Genomic DNA, 10,745 nt, shown 5'->3' with positions numbered 1-10,745 from the left:
ATCAGCAGTCTTTCATTTGTGAACATGTTACCATTAGTGATCTGGAAAGGCAAAGCTACATGGGGGCATGCGTTTCTGACAGTATGACAAACTGCATGCCCTGAAGAACCCTCCTGAGGTACAAAATACCTGAAATGCTGGATGAGGTTTCTTTAAAAAATAAAAATCTTGGCCGGGCGCGGTGGCTCAAGCCTGTAATCCCAGCACTTTGGGAGGCCGAGACGGGCAGATCATGAGGTCAGGAGATTGAGACCATCCTGGCGAACATGGTGAAACCCCGTCTCTACTAAAAAATACAAAAAACTAGCCAGGCGAGGTGGCGGGCGCCTGTAGTCCCAGCTACTCGGGAGGCTGAGGCAGGAGAATGGCGTAAACCCGGGAGACGGAGCTTGCAGTGAGCCGAGATCCGGCCACTGCACTCCAGCCTGGGTGACAGAGCGAGACTCCATCTCAAAAAAAAAAAAAAAAAAAAAAAAAGAAAATCTTTAAACTCATCGTAGAGCTAACAAGGAAGATACTCTAAAGCCCCACTTCACTACCTGTGTAGCATTTTTGCCAAGAACATTTGACCTGAATCTAATCACATGGAATAATTAAACAAAATCGGAATGTAGGACATTTACAAGACTGCTGGTTTGGATTCTTAAAAAAAAAATACAAACAAGTCGGGAGGCTGTTCTATATAAAATAATGCAGTATAATCAGTATGCAGTGAAATACAGTATAATGAAATGTACTACATGAACTTTTCATTTTCAATTAAACCCAGCCATTAAACATATTTTAGGGACATCACAGAAAATCTGTTTATGAATTCTTACATGGAATAGTTTTCTTAGGTGTGACAGTGGTTTTGTGCCTGAATAGAAGAATGTCCCTTTTCTTCAGAGATGCATGCTGGAATAATGAGAGATGAAGTGTCATTCTTTCTGCTGTTTTCCAGTAGGTAAAACTTTCGTGGGTGTATAAAGCATATGTGAGATAGTGCAAATGCAGCAGAATAACAGCTAGTGAATTGTGTAAGGTAGATAACTGTATTTTGCTGTTATTTCAACATCTTGGTAGACTTGAGAAATTTAAAAATGAAAGGCTTAGTGTGGAATTGAACAAAAAAGCATGAATCCAGAGAAATAACGATATTAAAGGGGACATTTTCCCTGACAGTTCTCTCAGTCTTTTTGTTCTTGATGACTTTGGAATGGGCTAAGCTCTAGAAGAGAAACAAAGCCTAGTGGCCAGCATTAATATGAACTCAAGAGTGAGACACTTCCAAAACCTGGAACCTCAAAAGATGATACACTCAGTGAAAGAATGCACTAGAATATGCTACCTCAGAGTGGAAAGTAAGAAAACTGGATTGAGAGAAGAAAAAAATTCGTCTGATAATTTGTATCCACAAGCTGACAAATCAGTTTAGTATGACAAAACTCACACTACCCATGTGGTTAGAAAAATTAAGCTAAGAACTTCAGGAGGCCAACACGAGAGGATCGCTTGAGCCTAGGAGTTGGATACGAGCCTGGGCAACATAGTGAGACCATGTCTGTACAAAAAAATTTTTTAATTAAGGCAGGCATGCCATTTTTAACAAAAATACTAGGTGCACACCTGTAGCCCCAGCTACTTAGGATGCTGAGGTGGGAGGATTCCTTGAGCCTGGCAAGTCAATGCTGCAGTGAGCAATGGTCACACCACTGCACTCCAGCCTGGGCAACACAGCAAGACCCTGTCTCAAAAAAAAAAAAAAAAAAAAACTAAGTGGTCAGGTTTGAAGTTATTCTGGGCACTTAACAAAAACAAATGTTGGTACACTCTTGCAGCATTTTAAACAATCTCAAATAACTTCAATAGGTAGTGTTCTAATAATTTTGGATTCATACTCAAATTCACAAAGCTTTGAAAAGTGAATAAATTAAGAGAAATAGCAGAATCTGACTTGCAAAGACTGCAGATTTTGGAATTACTGGATTAGAGTATTGGAAGACACAAAAATTTTTTTTAACATCTCTAAAATTCGGATGACAGTACAGCATTAAATTGGCACAAAATGATGTGTTTTTCAGTACTTGATGGCTTAGATTTATTGGAATACAGTATGTGTAAGGAATGAAAGAATATCCAAAAATTGAGAAGGAACAAAACAAAAAATGATGGGGGTGGAGGATAAGCAAGAGCATATGACAAGAAAAATAAGATTGGGAACAGTGAAACATCTAGACATGAAAAGCAAAACAGATAAAATGAACCAGAAGACCAAGATTAAGAAATTACGTAGAATGTATGAAAACTCAACACCAGGGACATTTTGAAAGGTCAATGAACATCTAATAGACTACCAGAAAGAGACGATAGAATGGTTTGGGATGATATTTGAGGATATTTTAACTGAGAAGTTTTCCAATTTGATTAAAGTCATCTTTGCATTTGAGGAATCAAGGAAGTAATCTCAATCTCTAGACCCATTGAGCTAATTTGTAGATGATAGACAACGTGGGAAACCAGAGTGAAACTCTTGATAAACCACTAAAAATAGTCTCTAAAAGAGCAAGAGAAAGAAAGCATTATCTACAAAGTAACAGCAGTTAGTGTGACAGCTACTTGATAACAATGAAAAACAGATGAGAGTGGTATATTTTTTGTGCTGAGAGGTGTCAATCTAGAATTCTGTACCAAACAAAACTCAGGAAAATGGGCCAATGATGTTTTGGATAAAAAGAGCTTACTACCAACATGTCCTCATTAAGTGAACTTAGGAAAGTTTATTTCAGGAATCAGAATAAGATCAGAAAGAAAATGTAAGACCTAAGAAGAGATGGTGAGCAAAGAAAGTGGTAAATGAGGCCAGGCACAGTGGTTCACACCTGTAATCCCAGCACTTTTGGAGGCCGAGGCGGGTGAATCAACTGAGGTCAGGAGTTCGAGACCAGCCTGGCCAAGATGGCAAACCCTCATCTCTACTATAAAGCACAAAAATTAGCCGGGCGTAGTGGTGCTTGCTTGTAATCCCGGCTACTTGGGAGGCTAAAGCAGAGAATCGTTTGAACCCAGGAGGCAGAAGTTGCAGTGAGCCGAGATTGCGCCACTGCCCTCCAGAGCCTGGGCAACAAGAGCAAAACTCCGTCTCAAAAAAAAAAAAAAAAAAATTATATATATATATATATGGTAAATGAGGGTAAATTAAGTAATAATGAGGCTGGCTGTGGCATCTCATGCCTGTAATCCCATCACTTTGGTAGTGTCAAGGTGGGAGGATCGCTTGAGGCCAGAAGTTCAAGACCAGTCCGGGCAACATAGTGAGATCCCATCTCTAAAAAACAAAAATGTAAAAATAATGATGATACTGATTTTTATGAGTTGAAAAGAAAACTGGGCGGGCATGGTGGCTCATGCCTGTAATCCCAGCACTTTGGGAGGCTGAGGCGGGTGGATCACTTGAGTCAGGAGTTCAAAATCAGCCTGGTCAACATGGTGAATCCCCATGTCTACTTAAAATACAAAAATTAACCAGGTGTGGTGGTGGGTGCCTGTAGTCCCAGCTACCCAGGAGGTTGAGGCAGGAGAATTGCTTGAACTTGGGAGGCAGAGGTCGCAGTGAGCTGAGATCGCGCCACTGTACTTCAGCCTGGGCAACAGAGCCAGACTCCATGTCAAAAAAAAAAAAAAGAGAAAACTGAGTGACTGGCGTGATAGTGTGAAGAGCTGTGCTTACTTACCCCCTCCTCAGGGAAGCTGGTGATAATTATTTTCACCAGTTTATGTGAAACAAAATATATGTAAAATAAAATAAATAACCATGTAAAATAAAGCTATTTATGTAAAGCCTTCGTAAATGATCCTGTGAGCAAACAGCAGATGAGAAAAACAGCTATTCAAGGAAATGTGAAAATTCTGTAGGAAATGGGAGTTTGTGATATTTAAACCTAGATTGCTTCCTTGTTTCCTCCTCTATGCTTATTAATGTGGAGATTCCAGACTGCTGCAGCCAAGAACACAGGGCTTCCTTTTCCTCACCTCCCAGTTGGAGAACCCTCTTCTTGGGAAAAGCAGGATGTCAACAATTCTTGGTCTGCCTCCAGCTGCTTTTGCTGAAGTTAAAACCCAGGGGAGTGCAGTTGAGCAGTATGGGTTCACATCTTCCACTCAGCTCCCACTTTGCCACCAGAGGCTTTACTTTGGGTGTGGCATGTTTAGAATACTGGGACACAGATGATCTTTGCCCTGGCTCATGAGGTGATAGTTCTGTGCCAAAAGAGTTAAGCTGAGAAGGCCTCAGGCTGCTCCCCCACCCACTCCACTAAGCACTCAGTTTCTAGGATGGAGATAGAGGTGGTGGTAGGTCACACAGAAGCTTGCCATTGTTACAGTTCCAATGCCCTGGTTTAGAGATTTTGCCTGGGAACTGAACCAGATGAAATAACCCCTAATCTCTTCCAAAACAAAGGGACTTCCTTTGTAACATAGCATAGATAATTTCAAATCTCAGCGCATACCACTGGAGGTTGTGGTAAAAAGCAACTGAAGAGATTCAACATCCATATAAACTGTAGACCAGCTAGTTTGCAGGAGAACCCGGGAATAAGACAGCTCACAGGAGCTCTCCTGGGTTTAGAACAAATGTGAAACAGACCTTGGAAACCTTTTCTTCAAAGGAGTCACAATATGATAGAATTAGCTTGTAGAGCAATTCATAACTCAGAACATTGTTGAAAACAGTAGAGCTGGCAATTATTGGAGATCAACAGCTAGACATGATCATGAAAAGAGTAAGCTGGGCCTAGAAAAAAACACTGTCATCCCGAGGAGACAGGGTATACCCAGTCATGACAACCTGGGAAGCAACAGAGGCTTAATACTGGTGGATGGGAGGGACTACACTAAAATAAGCCAGTCACTAAGCAGTGACAAACCCCAGGGATATGAGAAGGGAATGACCGGTATCCAGAGTTGCTACAACATATTATTTAAAATATCCAGTCTGTAACAAATACAAAAGCATGCAAAGACAGAAAAGTACAACTCATACACTAGAAATAAAGCAAGCAACACAAACCTATGAGGCTGGGTGTGGTGGCTTATGCCTGTAATCCCAGCACTTTGGGAGGCCAAGGTGGGTGGATCCCTTGAAGATAGGAGTTTGAGACCAGCCTGGCCAACACGGGGAAACTGCATCTCTACTGAAAATACAAAAATTAGCTGGGCGTGGTAGTGCATACCTATAGTCCCAGCTACTTGGGAGGCTGAGGCAGAGAATCACTTGAATCCAGGAGGCAGAGGTTGCAATGAGCCAAGATCACACAACTACACTCCAACCTGGGCAATAGAGCGAGACTCTCAAAAAAAAAAAAAAAAAAAAAGTGACAAGATGTCAAGTTATGAGAAAAAAACTTGAAGGTTGCCATTAAAAACATTCCCAGAATTAAAGGAAACAATAATTGGAGAAGTAAAGGAAGGTGCGATGACAATGTTATATCAAATATCAAAGAGATACTGAACTAAATAGAAATTCTGGAGTTGAACAGTAACTGCAATAAAAAGTTCATTACAGAGGCTCAATAGTAGAATTGGCAGAAGAAATAGTAAATGAACTTGAAGAAAGATTGATAGAGATTAGAGGAAAAAGAATTTTTTAAAAGTGAACGTGACCTCAGAGAAATATGTGTGATAACCTTTAAGGACACCAACATACACATAATAGGAGTTTCAGTAGAAGAGAAGAGAGAAGGGAGCTGAAAATACATTCAAAGAAACGACAGCTAAAAATTTCCCCAAATTTTTTGTAAAACGATAACTTACATATTCAGGAACCTATGTGAATTCCAAGTAGCATAAACACAGAGTTTCAAAAACAGACATGTCCTAGTAAAAACAAAAAAGCTAAAAGGAGAAAAGCTTGAAAGTAGCAAGAGAAAAGCAACTTGCTACTCTCAAGGGAATATGATCAACAGCTGACCATTTTAGGAGAAACAACGAAGCCAGAAAGTAGCAGATCACTTTCAAAATGCTCAAAAGAAAAAAAAAGTCAACCAATAATTATATATCCAGCAAAGCTACTTTCAAAAATGAAGGTGAAACACAGACTTTCTCAGATAAAAAATGAGAGAATTTGTTGCTGGAAGACTTGCCTTTCAAGATATACTAAAAGAGGACTCCAGGTTGAAAGCAAGTGACTCAGATAGTAATTTGAATACATACCAGTAAAGGTAATTGTGTAATTATATAGGACAGTACAAATGAATATCTCCTCTTGATTTTAAGAAGAAACTGAAATTATGTAAACATTATATATAATATTGGCCCTATAAATATGATAATGTAATGTGTATGAAATTTTCTGATAATGGTACAAAGAAATGGGCAGGAAGGAGCAAAGGTGTACGGGACTAGGGAACCTGCAGTTGGTAAAGTAATAATTATAACAATGGGTTGTTGAATTTGTAATATTAATATGTATAACAATAATATCACAAAAGGGAGAAAATGAAAATAGAGATATATAAGAGCAATGTTTGCATGTAATTAGCCTAGTTCTGATAAGATGCATATGGTAAAGCCTAGATTGACTTAAAAATTCAGGACTGTTCAGTGGCTGAGATTATAGGCCTGTAACATCAGCACTTTGGGAGGCTGAGATGAGAGGATCACTTGAGGCCAGGAGTTCACAACCAGCCTGGGCAACATAGTGAGAACTTGTCTCTACAAAAGTTTAAAAATTATCCAAATGTGGTGGTGAGTGCCTGCAGTCCCAGCTACTCAAGAGGCTGAGGCAGGAGGATCACCTGAGCCCATGAGTTAGAGGTTACAGTGAGCTATAATTATGCCACTGCACTCTAGCCTGGGCAAGAGAGTAAGACCTTCTCTCAAAAATAAATAAATAAATAATCAACAAAGTTTCTCTTTTAATGAGAAACTATTAAAGAAATGAAAACATGACCAGTTGGGGTGGCTTATGTCTGTAATCCCCGCACTTTGGGAGGCCAAGGTGGGCGGATCACTAGGTCAGGAGTTAGAGACCAGCCTGGCCAATATGGTGACACCCCGTCTCCACTAAAATTACAAAAATTAGCCAGACATGATGGCGCATGCCTGTAGTCCCAGCTACTCGGGATGCTGAGGCAGAAGAATCGCTTGAACCCGGGGGGAGGTTATAGTTAGCCAAGATCGCGCCATTGTACTCCTGCCTGGGTGGCAGAGTGAGACTCTGTCTCAAAAAAAAAAAAAAAAAAAAAGAAATGAAAATACTACATTAGAAAATAGTCATACAAAAAACACTTGGTAAGATGGTAAGACATGGAAAAGAAAAAAGGACATAATCCCAACAAATCAGTAATGTTAAATATGAATAGGGTGAACAATCCAATCAAAAGACAGAGACTAAATTTTCTGAAAACCTTTTTGTTTTTAATTTTTTATTTCCATAGGTTATCAGGGAACAGGTGGTATTTGGTTACATGAGTAAGTCCTTCAGTGGTGATTTGTGAGATTTTGGTGCACCCATCACCAAGCAGTATACACTGAACCCAATTTGTAGTCTTTTATCCCTCACTGCCCTCCCACCCTTTCCCCCAAGTTCCGAAAGTTCATTGTATCATTCTTATGCCTTTGCATCCTCATAGCTTAGCTCTCATTTATAAGTGAGAATATACGATGTTTGGTTTTCCATTTCTGAATTACTGCACTTAGAATAATAGTCTCCAGTTTCATTCAGGTTGCTGCAAATGCCATTAATTCATACCTTTTTATGGCTGAGTAGTATTCCATTATATATATGCATATATATATGTATATATCACAATTTCTTTATCCACTTGATTGATGGGCACTTGGGCTGGTTCTGTATTTTTGCTGTTGAGGATTGTGCTGCTATAAACATGCATTTGCAACTATCTTTACATATAATAACTTCTTTTCCTCTGGGTAGATACCCAGTAGTGGGATTGCTGGATCAAATGGTAGTTCTACTTTTAGTTCTTTAAGGAATCTCCACACTGTTTTCCATAATGGTTGTATTAGTTTACATTCCCACCAGCAGTGTAGAAATATTCCCTTTTCACTGCATCCATGCCAACATCTATTATTTTTTGATTTTTTGATTATAGCCATTCTTGCAGGAGTAAGGTGGTATCGCGTTGTGGTTTTGATTTGCATTTCCCTGATCATTAGTGATGTTGAAAACCTGATCCAACTGTATACTATGTACAGGAGACACAGTTTAGATTCAAAATAGAAACAGATTGATGAAAGTAAAAGGATAGAATAAAATATGCAAATAGCACCTGTAGAAAATTAGAGTGGCTATACTTTAAGAGAAAATGGACTTTAGAACAAAAAGTTATGTGAAGGGACATTTTATGATAAGGTTACTCCCTCAGAGAGAGATAATAATTATAAACATATGCACCTAATAATGGTACACCAAAATACATGACACAAACACTGCAGAAGCAAAGAGAGAAACTGACACTTCAACAACAATGGTTGGAGACTTCAGTACTCCACTTTCAATAATGGATAGAACAACCAAACAGAAGATCAGTAAGGAAACAGAAGACTTGAACCACACAATAAACCAACTACCTAACAGACATCCGTAGAATACTCTCAACAAACAGGATATACGTTCTTTTCAAGTGCTAATGAAACATTCTCAAGGATAGGTTTATATGTTAGTCTGTGAAACCTCAATAAGTTTAAAAAGATAGAAATAATACGAAGTATGTTCTCCAGCACAATGGAATGAAATGAGAAATCAATAGCAGGAAGAAGTTTGGGAAACTTGGAAATGTGTGGAATTGTTAAACAAAATACTCCTAAGTAAGTAATGGGTCAGAGAAGAAATGAAGGAAAATCAGAAAATACTTTGAGATGAATGAAAATGAAGACACAACGTGACAGATCTTCAGCTAAAGCCCAGCTTACAGAGAAATTTATAGCCGTAAATACCTATGTTAGGAAAGAGTTAAAATAACTTAACATTCCATCTGAAGATAATGGAAAAAGAAGAGCAAATTAAACCTAAAGCAAGCAGAAGGAAGGAAATATAAATCAGAGTTGAAGTTAATGAAATAGAGAATAGAGAAAACCGAGAAAACCAAAGCTGGTTCTTTGAAAAGATCAACAAATGTGACAAACGTTCAGCTAGACTGACCAAGGAAAAGAAGACTCAAATTACTATAATCAGAAATGAATAAGACATTATAGAAATGAAAGTATTAGAATAAAATGAACAATTTTATGACGCTCTATTAGATAACCTAGATGACATGTATAAATTCTTAGAAACACATAAACTACTAAAAGTGACTTGAGGAAATAGACAATCTGAATTGACTTAAAACAAGTAAAGAAGATAAAACAGGCTGGGTGCAGTGGCTCATGCCTATAATCCCAGCACTTTGAGAGGTCGAGGCAGGTGGATCACTTGAGGACAAGAGTTCTCAAGACCAGCCTGGGCAACATGGTGAGACCCCCATCTTTACTAAAAATACAAAAAGCCAGTTGTGGTGGCACGTTCCTGTAATCCCAGCAGCTGGGTGGCTGAGGCATGAGAATCGCTTGAACCTGGGAGGCAGAGGTTGCAGTGAGCCAAGATTGCACCACTGCACTCCAACTTGGGTGACAGTGCGAGACTCTGTCTCAAAAAAAGAAGAAAGGAAGATGTCAACTATGTTTTTGCAAACACGGTCTTATATCTAGAAAATCCCAAAGAATCCACTAAAAACTGTTAGAACTAATAAATGAGTTTGAGATTGCAGGATACAAGATCAATATACAAAAATCAATTGTATTTCTACACACTTGAATAACTGCAATAAACTTGCAATAAACCAATTGAAAATGGAATTAGGAAAATAATTTCATTTACAATAGCATCAAAAAGATTAGGATAGAAATAGTTTAACAAAACAGGTGTAGAATTTATACTCTGAACACTATAGAGCATTACTGAAAAAAGTTAAGAAAATCTAAATATTTGGAAAAATATCTTGTGTTCATGGATCAATACTCAAAACTGATATACAGATTCAGTGTAATCCCTATCCAAATCCCAACTGACTTTGTAGAAGTCAGTTTGTAGGGTCCCGCACTGTCACCTCGGCTGGAGTGCAGTGCTGTGAACATGGCTCACTGCAGCCCTGAACTGCTGTAGTTGGAACTACAGGCATGCACCACCACACCTGGCTAAGTTAATTTTTTTTTTTTTTTTTTTTTTTGTAGAAATGAGGTCTTCCTCTGTTGTCCAGGCTAGTCTTAAACTCCTGAGCTCAAACAATCCTCCCACCTCGGCCTCCCAAAGTGCTGGGATTACCTCACCCAGCCTAACTGTCCACTTTAAATGGATACATTTTACTTTTTATGAATTATATCTAAATAAAGTTGATTTTAATATATTTATTTTATCCCCCTTATTTGGTCCATTACAGAGGGCTAGAAACTACAAGCAAGCTATTACCAATTCTTAGGTTATAATATGGTCTTGTAACTGAAACACAGGTCAGTTGCTAGCTGCACAAAGTTCAATTAACAAGAGTAAGGTCTAGTATAATGAAAGTGACTTATTCCAAAGCTAGCTTTACTTTTGGAGCAGAAAGCAGACACTTGTAGAAGCAAGTGGGTGGGTGTCTGCTAGCTAGCTTGGTGTCTTATCTTCTGAGCAGTTGAGTTGACATCTGTGGGCAGAGATAAGTTGTAACTAGGTAGTGAGAGAGTAGTGGGTGTATGCTTTTGACTGTTATCTCTCGAGATAA

The sequence above is a fragment of the Rhinopithecus roxellana genome, chromosome 8, assembly GCF_007565055.1.
Source record: "Rhinopithecus roxellana isolate Shanxi Qingling chromosome 8, ASM756505v1, whole genome shotgun sequence".
Lineage (NCBI taxonomy): Eukaryota > Metazoa > Chordata > Mammalia > Primates > Cercopithecidae > Rhinopithecus > Rhinopithecus roxellana.
The sequence above is the reverse complement of the archived record's forward strand: the minus strand, read 5'-3'. Positions refer to the sequence as shown.